Source organism: Zea mays, chromosome 6, assembly GCF_902167145.1.
Source record: "Zea mays cultivar B73 chromosome 6, Zm-B73-REFERENCE-NAM-5.0, whole genome shotgun sequence".
In the NCBI taxonomy this organism is placed as follows: Eukaryota; Viridiplantae; Streptophyta; class Magnoliopsida; order Poales; family Poaceae; genus Zea; species Zea mays.
The window spans coordinates 156258868-156274585 of NC_050101.1; positions in this window are offsets into that span (position 1 = coordinate 156258868).

The window sequence follows — 15718 nt, forward strand, 5'->3', positions numbered from 1 at the left end:
AAAAGACGAAACCTAAAATTTAACACTTAAAATACAAACTTCAACCTCGGTTAGTCGTTAGAACGATAATAAGGACAATTGAAGTGAGGGAGAGATGTTCTCCTTACTATAGTTGCTCTATGAATGTGGAATTACTTTGGGAACAACTTAATTGCTAGAGATAAAACGCAAGCAAGAGAACAAGAGGGATGAGAGAGAGGAAGAAACATATCATAAACAACAATCAACACAAGAACACTGTCGATTTATTTTCCGAGGTTCGGTTTCGAATAACCTACTCCTCGTTGAGGAGCTAACTAAAGACGGCCCCTTTTAACTCTTTCCCTCTTTCAAAAGGACACTAGAACCGGTTAAATGTTCTTCTTTTCATAAAGTACACTTAGTCCCCATAAGGACAACCACATAATTCGGTGTCTCTCGCTAGCTTTACAAGTATGTGAATTGGGTGAGAATGATAATGAAAACTTAAAACACAAGAACTGAATGCAACAAGGTCAAAAGAAACACTATGCAAAGACGCTACTATTTCTCTAGCTCAACTTTGATGAATTTGATGCTTGGTAGGAGTTGGGATGCTTAGAGTTGTTGCAAGTATTGAATGTGAGTTTTGTGTAGCTCTTGTGTCTTCAGTGTACTGGTTGGGGTGTATTTATAGCTCCAACAACTCATATATGCGTTGGAGTAAATGGGCATTTACTACACAGTCGGGTGGCACACTGGACCCTTGTCAAATTGTTGTAGCAGGTAACCATTTCAACGGGTAGTTCCCACAGTGACTGCTCCGCTGACGCACCAGACCCTATCACGTCAGTGCCACGTCGGAGATAGTCGTTGGAGTCTGAAACTGTCGTTGGATAATGCTCGGTCCCGTGCGCTCCCCATCGGTCCGTGTAGCCATCTTCCAAAGTGTCCATTCTACAGCCTACACCCTCTCCACGTACACGATACGATGCTCACCAGACCGATCCGACGCATCAACTGATAAAGTGCAAGTCTCGGTCTTGTCTTCATACACCGGTGCACCACTGGACCGGTCCGGTGCGTCAAATAACAACCATGTTTTAGCAAAAATTTCCAATTCTTCTTGAAATGATTTTGACTGGACTTGGGTATGTTCCTATAACTTAGAAAAACATGTCTAGTGGAATAAGCCATGGATCTTGGTCATTTTAATTTTACTAATTCATATTCCTATTTCAGCTCAAACTAGCTTCAAAAGAGTGGATTTGTTAAAACTTGTGCTATCCAACCACTTTAGATGAATCAATTATGTTCCTAAGAGTATTTAGAACTTATCCAAAGTCTAGAACTATTGTTGGTTCAGCTATTCCAAGTTTTACCCTAGGGTTTGAGCAGTTTCTGACTCAGAAACTCAAAAGTTGATCTTATGAACTTGTGAATTAGGGTCTTGACAAACTAGTTAGTATATATCGTTGTGATGGTCATCAAGCACCAAAATAAATATAGAAAATATTCCAAGGCCATTTCCCTTTCAATAACCAACTCTAGGCAGAGTTGATAATTGATGTTCTTTGTCTAATGTCCATATGAAAAGTAAAATTGCATCACATCATCTAATTCAAAGCTGCAAAAAAATATCTAAAGCATCATCTCTATCTTATGTTCTTTATCAAGTACATGAAAATATGGAACAAAGATCGACTTTAATGAATATATGGGACTTTTGGTCCCTCTTTGCATGGGTCATTTCATGCCCGCTTTAAACTCGTGCTCGTGTCCACTTGTGGGCCGTGATCTCGGCCAAAACATGACCCAATGCAACAGGCCAGGTCAGTCTGATACAAATATTTTGGATTGTAGCGTGATTGGATCGTGCTTTATTCGTGCTTCAGACCAATCCATCCAACCTCCTAAATGTAGACCAATACTCGAAGTGACCAACCAACCAGCCTCATGGATTCAAGAACGGTCTGCCATTGAGCTGGACCCAGGATAACAGGTTTACCATTTTATTTATTACCCATTTTTTGGTGGATAGCGGGAACAAAAAAAAAACGCTCGAATTTTACCATCTTATCATATTTTTCTGTTTTATATTTTTTATTTTGGACGATTTTTTTAAATGGCTCGAAAACCGTCTCCGGTCAAGATCGGTTTTTAAGCGGCTTTTGAATCTGTGGCTGCCGTGGCCATGGCGTAGTGGCTCTGCTGAAACAAAAACTGTAAAGAAAATAGGCGCTGAGTCATTAAATTTGAAATTCGGTATTTGATGAACATGATACTAATAAGTTTGGTAATCTGTAAGGTATACTTAAAATATATGGGAGTGGACTCGAATTTAGTTAAAGTGATCATTTGAATGGTCAACACCTAAAAAATATTTTACAAACTGTATTAAAAACTTACAGGACATGGTAATAGTCTGGAACACCAAGAAATAAAAAAGCCCGGATGTAAAGGACATAAATGGAAATAAAGCCAATAAAGACAAAAAAGAGTTGGATGTATTAGAATTGTATCATAATTTTGGATTTACTCGAATTGAACGTATTCAACAATAAGTTATAACTTTTCATTAACTTTCTAAAAACTATAAGATCATTAAAATCGAAGTTTAGAACTAAAAACTATACAAAAAAATATACACAGTTTTGAAATCGATACTGAAAGGGAATTAGACTTACACTTATTTCCTAATTGATTTTGGTGGTTGAATTGCCCAACACAAATAATTGGACTAACTAGTTTGCTCTAGTCCATAAGTTCTACAGGTGCCAAAGGTTCACAATAAGCCAATAAAAATACCAAGAAAAAGGTTCAAACAAAAAGAGCAATGGACAACCGAAGTGCTCCCTGGTCTGGCGCACCGGACTGTCCGGTGTGCCACCGGACAGTGTCCGGTGCACCAGGAGACTCCAAGCTGAACTCCTCACCTTCGGGAATTCTCAGAGGCGCTCCGCTATAATTCACCGGACTGTCCGGTGCACCACCGGACAGTGTCCGGTGCCCCAAGGGAGAGCGACTCTGAACTCGTCAGCTTCGGGAATCCGCTCCGCTAAAATTCACCGGACTGTCCGGTGTAACACCGGACTGTCCGGTGAGCCAGCGGAGCAACGACTACTTCGCGCGTAACGGTCGACTGCAACGTATTAAATGCGCGCCTGCGCGCGCAGAGGACAGAGCACGTGCGGGTGGCACACCGGACAGTCTACAGGACTTATCCGGTGCACCACCGGATAGCCAGGCGGGCCCACAAGACAGAGCTCCAACGGTCGAACCCCAACGGTCTGCTGACGTGGCTGGCGCACCGGACAGTGTCCGGTGGCGCACCGGACTGTCCGGTGCGTCATGCGACTGCAGCCTTCCAACGGCCATTTTTGGTGGTTGGGGCTATAAATATCCCAACCACCCCACATTCAATGGCATCCAAGTTTTCCCACTTCTACACCCTACAAGAGCTAGCATTCAATACAAGACACACCAAAGAGATCAAATCCTCTCCCAATTCCACACAAAGCTTTAGTGATTAGTGAGAGAGATTTGTTGTGTTCATTTGAGCTCTTGCGCTTGGATTGCTTCTTTTTCTCATTCTTTCTTGCGATCATCTCAATTGTAATCAAGGCAAGAGACACCAATTGTGTGGTGGTCCTTGCGGGAAGTTTGGTTCCCATTTGATTGAGAAGAGAAGCTCACTCGATCCGAGGGACCGTTTGAGAGAGGGAAAGGGTTGAAAGAGATCCGGTCTTTGTGACCACCTCAACGGGGAGTAGGTTTGCAAGAACCGAACCTCGGTAAAACAAATCCTTGTGTCACACTCTTTATTCGCTCACGATTTGTTTTGCGCCCTCTCTCTCGGACTCGTTTATATTTCTAACGCTAACCCGGCTTGTAGTTGTACTTAAGTTTATAAATTTCAGATTCGCCCTATTCACCCCCCTCTAGGCGGCTTTCAATTGGTATCAGAGCCGGTGCTTCATTAGAGCCTAACGGCTCGAAGTGATGTCGGGAGATCACGCCAAGAAGGAGATGGTGACCGGCGAGAAGCCCGCTACAAGCCACGGGAAGGCTCCATCCGAAGAGTCCTACAACAAAGGGAAGGGGAAGGAAAAGGAATCCCCTTCACACAAGTCGCGTTAGAGCGGTGATAAGAAGAAGAAGATGAGGAAGGTGGTCTACTACGAGACCGACTCCTCGTCGTCATCCACCTTCGGCTCCGACACGCCGTCCATAACTTCTAAGCGCCATGAGCGCAAGAAGTTTAGTAAGATCCCCCTACGCTATCCTCGCATTCCTAAACATACGCCTTTACTTTCCGTCCTATTAGGCAAACCACCAACGTTTGATGGTGAAGATTATGCTAGGTGGAGTGATATGATGCGATATCACCTAACCTCACTCCACAAAAGTATATGGGATGTTGTTGAGTTTGGTGTACAGGTACCATCCGTAGGGGATGAAGATTATGATAAAGACGAAGTAGCCCAAATTGTGCACTTCAACTCCCAAGCCACCACTATACTCCTCGCCTCTCTAAGTCGAGAGGAGTATAATAAGGTGCAAGGGCTGAAGAGTGCAAAGGAAATTTGGGACGTGCTCAAGACCGCACACGAAGGAGACGAGGTGACCAAAATCACCAAGCGGGAAATGATCGAGGGGGAGCTTGGTCGCTTCCGACTTCGCCAAGGGGAGGAGCCACAAGATATGTACAATCGGCTCAAGACCTTGGTGAACCAAGTGCACAACCTCGGGAGCAAGAAATGGGATGACCACGAAATGGTTAAGGTTATTCTTAGATCACTTGTTTTCCTTAACCCTACACAAGTACAATTAATTCGTGGTAATCCTAGATACACACTAATGTCTCCCGAGGAAGTGATAGGAAACTTTGTGAGCTTTGAGTTGATGATCAAAGGCTCAAAGAAAATCAACGAGCTAGATGGCCCCTCCACGTCCGAAGCACAACCGGTTGCATTCAAGGCGACGGAGGAGAAGAAGGAAGAGTCTACATCAAGTAGACAACCCATCGACGCCTCTAAGCTCGACAACGAGGAAATGACACTCATCATCAAGAGCTTCCGCCAAATCCTCAAGCAAAGGAGGGGGAAGGATTACAAGCCCCGCTCCAAGAAAGTGTGCTACAAATGTGGTAAGCCCGGTCATTTTATTGCAAAATGTCCACTATCTAGTGACAGTGACAGGGGCGACGACAAGAAGGGGAGAGGAAAGGAGAAGAAGAGATATTACAAGAAGAAGGGCGGCGATGCCCATATTTGCCGGGAGTGGGACTCCGACGAGAGCTCCACCGACTCCTCCTCCGACGAGGACGCCGCAAACATCGCCGTCACCAAGGGTCTTCTCTTCCCCAACGTCGGCCACAAGTGCCTCATGGAAAAGGACGGCAAAAGGAAGAAGGTAAAATCAAGATCCTCCACCAAATATGAAACCTCTAGTGATGAGGATAATGCTAGTAATGAGGAGGATAACTTGCGCATTCTTTTTGCCAACCTAAACATGCAACAAAAAGAAAAATTAAATGAATTGATTAGTGCTATTCATGAAAAGGATGATCTCTTGGACACCCAAGAGGACTTCCTTATTAAAGAAAACAAGAAGCATGTTAAGGTTAAAAATGCTTATGCTATAGAAGTAGAAAAGTGTGAAAAAATTATCTAGTGAGCTAAGCACTTGCCATGATACTATTGTCAACCTTAGAAATGAGAATGAAAATTTAATTGCTAAGGTTGATTCAAATGCTTGTGATGCTTCAATTCCCAATCTTAGAAATGATAATGTTGATTTGCTTGCTAAGATTAAAGAATTAGATGTTTGCAATGCTTCCATTTCTGACCTTAGAAGTAAAAATGATATATTGCATGCTAAGGTTGTAGAATTAAAATCTTGCAAACCCTCTACATCTACCATTGAACATACTTCTATTTGTACCAGATGTAGAGATATTAACATTGATGCTATTCATGATCACATGGCTTTAATTAAACAACAAAATGATCATATAGCTAAATTAGATGCTAAAATTGCCGAGCATGACTTAGAAACTGAAAAGTTTAAATTTGCTAGAAGCATGCTCTATAGTGGGAGACACCCTTACATCAAGGATGGCATTGGCTTCCAAAAGGGGGACAATGTCAAACTTAATGCCCCTCCTAAAAGATTGTCTAATTTTGTTAAGGGCAAGACTCCCATGCCTCAGGATAACGAGGGTTACATTTTATACCCTGCCGGTTATCCCGAGAGCAAAATTAGGATAATTCACTCTAGGAAGTCTCACTTTGGCCCTAATCATGCTTTTATGTATAAGGGTGAGACATCTAGTTCTAGGCAATCAACCCATGCTAAATTGCCTAAGAAGAAAACTCCTAGTGCATCAAATGATCATAACATTTCATTTAAAACTTTTGATGCATCTTATGTTTTAACTAACAAATTCGGCAAGGTAGTTGCCAAGTATGTTGGGGGCAAGCACAAGGGGTCAAAAACTTGTGTTTGGGTACCCAAAGTTCTTGTATCTAATGCCAAAGGACCCAAAACCATTTGGGTACCTAAAGTCAAGAACTAAACTTGTTTTGTAGGTTTATGCATCCGGGGGCTCAAGTTGGATAATCGATAACGGGTGCACAAACCGCATGACAGGGGAGAAGAAGATGTTCTCCTCCTACGAGAAAAACCAAGATCCCCAACGAGCTATCACATTCGGGGATAGAAACCAAGGTTTGGTCAAAGGATTGGGTAAAATTGCTATATCTCCTGACCATTCCATTTCCAATGTTTTTCTTGTAGATTCTTTAGATTACAGTTTGCTTTCCGTCTCTCAATTATGCAAAATGGGCTACAACTATCTTTTCACAGATGTAGGTGTTACTGTCTTTAGAAGGAGTGATGATTCAATAGCATTTAAGGGAGTGTTAGAGGGTCAGCTATACTTAGTAGATTTTGATAGAGCTGAACTCGACACTTGCTTAATTGATAAGACTAACATGGGCTGGCTCTGGCATCGCCGACTAGCACATGTTGGAATGAAGAATCTTCACAAACTTCTAAAGGGAGAACACATTTTGGGACTAACAAATGTTCATTTTGAGAAAGACAGGATTTGTAGCGCATGTCAGGCAGGGAAGCAAGTTGGTGTTCATCATCCACACAAGAACATCATGACGACTGACAGGCCACTCGAGCTCCTACACATGGACCTATTCGGCCCGATTGCTTACATAAGCATCGGCGGGAGTAAGTACTGTCTAGTTATTGTGGATGATTATTCTCGCTTCACTTGGGTGTTCTTTTTGCAGGAAAAATCTCATACCCAAGAGACCTTAAAGGGATTCTTGAGACGGCTCAAAACGAGTTCGGCTTAAGAATCAAGAAAATAAGAAGCGATAACGGGACGGAGTTCAAGAACTCTCAAATTGAAGGCTTCCTTGAGGAGGAGGGCATCAATCATGAGTTCTCTTCTCCCTACACGCCACAACAAAATGGTGTAGTGGAGAGGAAGAATAGAACTCTATTGGACATGGCAAGAACCATGCTTGATGAGTACAAGACTTCAGATCGGTTTTGGGCCGAGGCGGTCAACACTGCCTGCTACGCCATCAACCGGTTGTATCTACATCGAATCCTCAAGAAGACATCATATGAACTCCTTACCGGTAAAAAGCCCAATATTTCATATTTTAGAGTCTTTGGTAGCAAATGCTTCATTCTTGTTAAAAGAAGTAGAAAATCTAAATTTGCTCCTAAGACTGTAGTGAAAGGGAAATGTGCCCTTGGGCCATTTCTAAGTGTTTTGGTGATTTAGTATCTGTCGGCGTTTCGAGACAGGGGGGTCCCTAAGCCGACGAGTGAGTGTGCTGCGTGCCCCAGCCCAGATGGGTCGAGCGCGTGGGCGAGCGCGAAGGGGGGAGAGGCGAGGTGGCCGGAGCCGAGCGTGAGAGAGGTGGAAGTCCCGCAGCCTTCGTGTTCGTCCCGCGCCCAGGTCAGGTGCGCTTGCAGTAGGGGGGTTACAAGCGTCCACGCGGGTGAGGGAAGCGAGCGGCCCCAAGAGAGCGCCTGTCCCGCCCTCGGTCCCGCGCGGCCAACCTTCTCTGAGAAGGCCCTGGTCCTTCCTTTTATAGTCGTAAGGAGAGGATCCAGGTGTACAATGGGGATGTAGCAGAGTGCTACGTGTCTAGCGGAGGGAGAGCTAGCGCCCTAGGTACATGCCAATGTAGCAGCCGGAGAGATCTGGGCACCCTGCTGGCGTGATGTCGTGGCTGTCGGAGGTGCGGCGGAGCCTGATGGAGGGACAGCTGTTGGAGCGGTCGAGTCCCTGCTGACGTTGTCCTGCTTCCGTAAGAGAGCTGGGGGCCGCCGTCGTCATAGAGCTTGTGGAGCGCCATCATTGCCCCTCTGGCGGAGCTGGCCGGATGAGACGCCGGTCTTGTTCTCCGTGACCCGAGTCGATTCGGGGTAGGATGATGATGGCGCCTCCTGTTGACGTGGCGGTCTGTGCCCTAGGCAGGGCGACGTGGGGGTTCCTCCGAAGCCGAGGTTGAGTCTGCCTTCTGTTGCCGTGGCCGAGCCCGAGCCAAGGGGTCGGGCGAGGCGGAAGTCGTTCGGCCGAGGCCAGGGCGGAGTCCGAGCCCTGGGGTCGGGCGAGGCGGAGTTTCGTCGTCTTCCGGGTCTTAGCCCGAGTTCGAGCCCTGGGGTCGGGCGGAGCGGAGTTCGCCGTCTTACGGGTCTTAGCCCGAGTCCGAGCCCTAGGGTCGGGCGGAGCGGAGTTCGCCGTCTTCCGGGTCTTAGCCCGAGTCCGAGCCCTGGGGTCGGGCGGAGCGGAGTTCGCCGTCTTCCGGGTCTTAGCCCGAGTCCGAGCCCTGGGGTCGGGCGGAGCGGAGTTCGCCGTCTTCCGGGTCTTAGCCCGAGTCCGAGCCCTGGGGTCGGGCGGAGCGGAGTTCGCCGTCTTCCGGGTCTTAGCCCGAGTCCGAGCCCTGGGGTCGGGCGGAGCGGAGTTCGCCGTGGCGCCTTTGGCAAGGCCTGATTGCCTGTCAGACTCACTCTGTCGAGTGGCACTGCAGTCGGAGTGGCGCAGGCGGCGCTGTCCTTCTGTCAGACTGGCCAGTGGAGCGGTGGAGTGACGGCGGTCACTTCGGCTCTGCCGGGGGCGCGTGTCAGGATAGAGGTGTCAGGCCACCTTTGCGTTAAATGCCCCTGCAATTTGGTCAGTCGGTGTGGTGATTTAGTCAAGGTTGCTTCTGAGCGAAGCCAAGGCCTTGGGCGAGCCGGTGATGTGTCCGCCATAAAAAGGGGGCCTCGGGCGAGACGGAAGTCTCTCGAGGTCGGCTGCCTTTGGCCGAGGCTAGGCTCGGGTGAAGCGTGATCGAGTCACTCGTGTGGACTGATCCCTGACTTAATCGTGCCCATCAGGCCTTTGCAGCTTTATGCTGATGGGGGTTACCAGCTGAGAATTAGGCGTCTTGAGGGTACCCCTAATTATGGTCCCCGACAGTAGCCCCCGAGCCTCGAAGGGAGTGTTAGCACTCGCTTGGAGGCTTTTGTCGCACTTTTTTGCAAGGGGACCAGCCTTTCTCGGTTGCATTTCGTTCCGGTGGGTGCGCGCGAGCGCACCCGCCGGGTGTAGCCCCCGAGGCCTCGGAGGAGTGGTTACACTCCTTCGAGGTCTTAATACTTCGCTTAACGCTTCGGCTGGTCTGGTCGTTCCCTCATGCGAACTGGCCGTAGCCCGGGTGCACGGTCGGGGCCCAAGCTCTCGGGCTGGTATGTTGACGCTGTCAACGATTTGGCCGGAGCCGGTTTTTGCGAGAGCAGCCCCCGAGCCTCTGCACAGGGCGAGAGGACGATCAGGGACAGACTCGACTTTTTACATACGCCCCTACGTCGCCTTTCCGCAAGGAGGAGGGGGGGGAGTGCGCCATGTTACCCTCGATGGGCACCGAACATGGTGTCTCCGGTGAGCTGCAAGCGGGTAATCCGAGTGGACGTCCGTGCCCCGTTCGTTGGGGGTCGGCTAGGGGCCCAGAGGCACGCCCAAAAGTACCTGCGGGTGATTTGCCGGACCCGGTCCCCTGGCGACGGGGTCCGAGGGCTCGATGCCTCCCTCCGATGGGATTCCGTTACAAGATCGTTCCCGCTGGTCTCGGAAATGTCCTAGGGTACCTCGGGAGCGCAGCCCGAGCCTCGGTTATGTATCGAACGTACCCCTGGTCATCCCTCGCTCGGTGTCTGAGGCGACTGTGAACCCTTCGGGGGCCAGCCTTCGAACCCCTGATCAGTAATGGGCGCGGAGCCCGAGTAGCCTGAGGCGGCCATGGAGCCCTTCGGGGGGCTGGCCTTCGAACCCCTGACCAGTAGTGGGTGTCGGGCCCACGCGATCTGAGGCGACTGTTGAACCCTCGGGGGGCCAGCCTTCGAACCCCTGATCAGTAATGGGGGGCTCGGAGCCCGGTTCCTTCGCGGAGAAGGATCCCTTTCGGGGTATCCCCCTTTCCCGGTCCCTGTTGCAAGAGATAGAGAAAGAGGAAAACGGAAAAGGATACAAAATCGGACGACGTGGCGTACCTTTTCTGACGCGGTTATTACGGCGAAGGTGAAGCATCGCGCGCTCCTCCTGCCAGAGGCGCCGCGTGTCCCGCCGCGGAGTTAATGCGACGGGGCGAGTGGTTGGCGGGGCGGTCGTTGCGCGCGTGCGATCCGTTCGAGGAACGGGTCACGGGTGCACCGTCTTCACGCCGTGAGAGGAGGCTCTCTTGCTGTCTCAGGATGGGACGTGAGCCTGGCTGACGACGTGACCGCTGCGCCCGCCCGCCTGCCACCGCTATTACTGTCGGCCCACTTTCGGTCGCTTTGACCGACGCGCCAGTCTGGCGCTGTTGGGTCGCCTCGAGTCGTGGCATAGGCTTCGCAACCGAAGAGGCGCGATGGTGGCACAAGTGGTGGTGCGGTTGCTTGCATGCAGCAACTGGCGCGCCGGTTGCTCGACGCGTGGGCCTGGGTTCCCAAACTGGCGTGTCAGAAGTCGGAGAAGCGCGTCCATCTGGCGCGGTTGCATGCCGCCTGCATGGCTGCCCGCCCCTTCTGCCCGTTGGTCTGGGCGAAAATGGGGGGTCGCCTGTAACCGCTGGACGGTCGTGCGCACCACGCACGGCGGTTTGGCTTCTTCTGCCCTGAGCCGGCTTGCATGACATGCGGGACCCAGCCCCCGAGTCGCAGGGGAGGGCCTTGGAGCGTGTCGGAGAAGACTCAGTCCGCGGCGCCTGGGGGCGCACGTAGGGAGAGTTGCCTTTAAAAGGAGGGAGACTCCTTTCGTAAGGCAACCATGTCTTCTTCCTCCCTTAAGCGTCGGGTCTTCCCATCTTCCAAGCCCCCGGATGGGGGGTATCCGCCGCCTTTCCGCCTCCTCGTTGGAGGAACGCAACTCCATGGGAGTTGGTACCTCTCAGCCATCGTTCGGCTTCAAGGATTTTCATCAGGCAGCCTGGTTGCTCCCTTCCGCCGGTGGCCACCCAAGACGGTGACCTCCAGCTCCTGGATGGGGAGAGGCAAACCAGGCTGTGATCCCGCCCTCAGCATCGGGTGTGTTCGTCATCCTCGCTGGGGCGGGGGCCGAGGCGAGCCGGGGCTCTACCTCGCGTGCGGGTCGGCGAACCACCTCCTCTTCCAGCTTCTGGTGGTGGCAATCGTCCTCCCGCGCTACGACGGAGTCGTCCTCCAGTCATGCCGGGGAAGGCGAGCTGTTGCTGTCCAGCTATTCGGGGCGAGGACGGCAGCGAGGATCTACCGGAGCGCTTGGGAGCGGCCCGCTCTTTGGCTTTGATGGCTTGTTCGCATCCCTTGAGTGGGACCGCGAACAAGAGCCTTCCGGTGACTGCGTTCACCTGGGGCCATGGCTGCCGCTGCAGAGGTCGCTGGCGAGCCTCCCGGCGTTCGTCGCCCCTCAGGCCCGAGGTCGCTCGTACCCTCGGGGATGGAACCGGAGTCCCGTTTGTGATGGCACCTTGGATGCCAGTGTTCTTCGTTCATTGCGGCTGTCGAGGCCCGAACGTGTATGTAATTTCGGCACGGAGCCGTGTTTTTTCCTCATTTTCGAGCACTAGGTCTCACCTGTTGATTATCTGAACCGCTTTACCAAGCATGAGTTGCCCCGTGTCAAGGTGACGGGTGAGGTATCCGTATCCCGGAGGCGTAGGAATCCCTCGGCCCGTTCGGCCTTGTTGTCTGGGGCTCCTCTAGCTTAGTTGAAGAGACCCCTCGGCCGCCCTTCGGTGGACCGAGGCCAGGGGTAGCGATATCAGTATGAACAGAGGCGGAGTTGGCTCGAGAATGGGAACCTGGTTGGCCGGAGCCTAGCCGTGTTGTCCGTCAGCGGAGCCGACGCCAAAGTCGGTCAGTCGAGGCCTCGGGTCGGGCTGGCACCCTTGGAAGCCGGTTGACCGAGGCCCCAGGGGTAACCGGTTGAGCCGCCTGCTCGGGCCGGATTCCCGGAGGAGTCCCTGGACCGCGGCGCCGCCCGAGGCTGGGTCGGGCTTTGCTGAAGACGTCGTCGATGCCGAGGGTGCTACGGCTCCCTTCGGCGTGAAGACCCGAGCCTGCAGGATCAGATCATCTTGTAGCGTGTGCTTTCTGCGGCCGCCGAGGCCAGAAGAACACGCCCTCGCCGCGCTTGCGAAGCTGCGTCTTTTTTCCTCCTGTTTCGAGCATCTGGACTCTGTCGGTAACAGGGATGTTTGTGTGAGCGAGAGTTGCTTTTCGCGGAAGGGACGAGTGAGGTATCCGTATCCCAGAGGCGTGGGAATCCCTCGGCTCGGTCGGCCTTGCCGCTTACGCGTACTTTCACCCGTCCATGAGGCCCTGTCCCCGACTTAGTCGAGAAAGCTTGAAGGACTGCTTCGACAGGAGAGCTTCCGAACGTGATGACTCGTTCGGTCCACGGAGTCGCTTTATCCGAGCGCAAGTTACTTATCGCAGAAAGGGACGAGTGAGGTATCCGTATCCCGGAGGCGTAGGAGTCCCTCGGCTCGGTCAGCCTTGGCTGCTTACGTGTACCTCGTCGTTTCCAGGGTCCGCTTTCCGAAGTAGTCAAGAAGCACGAAAGAAATCCTGCTAAAAAGAGATCCTTTTTCGAGGAAAAATTCGACGCAGAGGGGGTCTCCCCCCTTTTAGCCCCCGAGGGAGGGTCGGGCTTTGCCGAGGCTAGGCCGACCCTTCCTTGACAACTAAACTTTGCGTAGGTGCGAGGTATATGAACAACTTGAAAACATCTTAAGGGTAGAAGCGACGTAGCTGTTTGATGTTCCAAGCGTTGCCGTAGATCTTGCCTTGATTGTTGGCCAGCTTGTATGTTCCGGGCTTCAGAACTTTGGCGATGACGAATGGCCCTTCCCAGGGGGGCGTGAGCTTATGCCTCCCTCGGGCGTCTTGCCGCAGCCGAAGCACCAGGTCGCCCACCTGGAGTTCTCGGGACCGGACCCCTCGGGCGTGGTAGCGTCGCAGGGACTGTTGGTACCGCGCCGAGTGTAGCAAGGCCCTGTCCCGAGCTTCCTCCAGCTGGTCCAGCGATTCCTCTCGGCTAGCCTGGTTGCTTTGTTCGGTGTAGGCCCTCGCCCTCGGGGAGCCGTATTCTAGGTCAGTGGGCAAGATAGCTTCAGCCCCGTAGACCAGGAAAAACGGCGTGAAGCCCGTGGCACGACTCGGTGTCGTCCTTAGGCTCCAGACCACCGAGGGGAGTTCCTTCATCCATCGCTTGCCGAACTTGTTGAGGTCGTTGTAGATCCGAGGCTTGAGCCCTTGTAGAATCATGCCGTTGGCACGCTCTACTTGCCCATTCGACATGGGATGAGCCACGGCGGCCCAGTCCACCCGGATATGGTGATCCTCGCAAAAATCCAAGAATTTTTTGCCGGTGAACTGGGTGCCGTTGTCGGTGATGATGGAGTTCGGGACCCCGAAGCGATGGATGATGTTGGTGAAGAATGCCACCGCCTGCCCGGACCTGATGCTGTTCAGAGGTCGGACCTCGATCCACTTGGAGAATTTGTCGATGGCGACCAGCAGGTGCGTGTAGCCCCCGGGCGCCTTCTGCAAGGGACCGACGAGGTCCAGACCCCATACAGCGAAGGGCCAGGTGATGGGTATTGTCTGCAGAGCCTGAGCGGGCAGGTGTGTCCGCTTCGCATAGAATTGGCACCCTTCGCAGGTGCGGACAATTCTAGTGGCGTCAGCCACCGCCGTTGGCCAGTAGAAGCCTTGCCGGAAAGCATTTCCGACAAGGGCTCGGGGCGCTGCGTGGTGGCCGCAAGCCCCCGAGTGTACTTCTTGCAGCAGTTCCCGACCTTCGGCGATGGAGATGCATCGCTGGAGGATGCCCGAGGGGCTGCGATGGTAGAGCTCCTCTTCGTCGCCCAGCAAGACGAATGACTTGGCGCGTCGCGCTACCCGCCGAGCCTCGACTTGGTCGAGGGGTAGCTCTCCTCGACGGAGATATTGCAGGTACGGGGCCTGCCAATCTTGGTCTGGCGTGGCCCCGCTCTGCCCTTCCTCGACGTTCAGTGCCCCGCCCTCGGGGGCCGAGGGTACCTCGGGCTGGGCCGAGGGTGCCTCGGGCTGAGCCGAGGGTACCTCGGGCTGAGCCGAGGGTACCTCGGGCTCGGGCGCGTCGTCGAGCTTGACGGAGGGTTGATGCAGATCCCGGGAGAAGACGTCCGGGGGACTGTCGTTCGCCCCGAGGCTATCTTAGCCAGCTCGTCTGCGGTTTCGTTGTAGCGCCGAGCGATGTGGTTGAGCTCGAGCCCGAAGAACTTGTCTTCCAGGCGCCGAACCTCATCGCAGTAGGCCTCCATCTTCGGGTCGCGGCAGTGGGAGTTCTTCATGACTTGGTCGATGACGAGCTGCGAATCACCGCGAGCGTCAAGGCGTCTGACCCCTAGCTCGATGGCGATCCGCAATCCGTTGACCAGAGCTTCGTACTCGGCCACATTGTTGGACGCCGGGAAGTGGAGGCGCAGCACGTAGCGCAAGTGCTTTCCGAGGGGCGAGATGAAGAGCAGGCCCGCGCCGGCCCCCGTCTTCATCAGCGACCCGTCGAAAAACATGGTCCAGAGCTCCGGTTGGATCGGAGTCGTTGGCAGTTGGGTGTCGACCCATTCGGCCACGAAATCCGCCAACACTTGGGACTTGATGGCCTTCCGAGGGGCGAACGAGATCGTTTCGCCCATGATCTCCACCGCGCACTTTGCGATCCTGCCCGAGGCCTCTCGGCACTGGATGATCTCCCCCAGGGGGAAGGATGACACCACAGTTACCGGATGGGACTCGAAGTAGTGTCGTAGCTTCCGCCTTGTCAGGATCACAGCATACAGCAGCTTTTGAACTTGTGGGTAGCGGATCTTAGTCTCGGACAGCACTTCGCTGATGAAGTAGATCGGCCTCTGAACGGGCAATGTATGCCCTTCCTCCTGCCTTTCGACCACAATCGCGGCGCTGACCACCTGAGTGGTCGCGGCGACGTAGACCAAGAGGGCTTCTCCGTCCGCCGGCGGCACCAAGACAGGCGCCTTTGTAAGGAGCGCCTTCAGGTTGCCGAGGGCTTCCTCGGCCTCAGGGGTCCAAGCGAAACATTCGGCCTTCCTTAAGAGGCGGTACAGAGGCAGACCTCTTTCGCCGAGGCGTGAGATGAAGCGGCTCAGGGCCGTGAGGCATCCCATGACCCTCTGTACCCCTTTTAAGTCCTTGATGGGTCCCATGCTGGTGA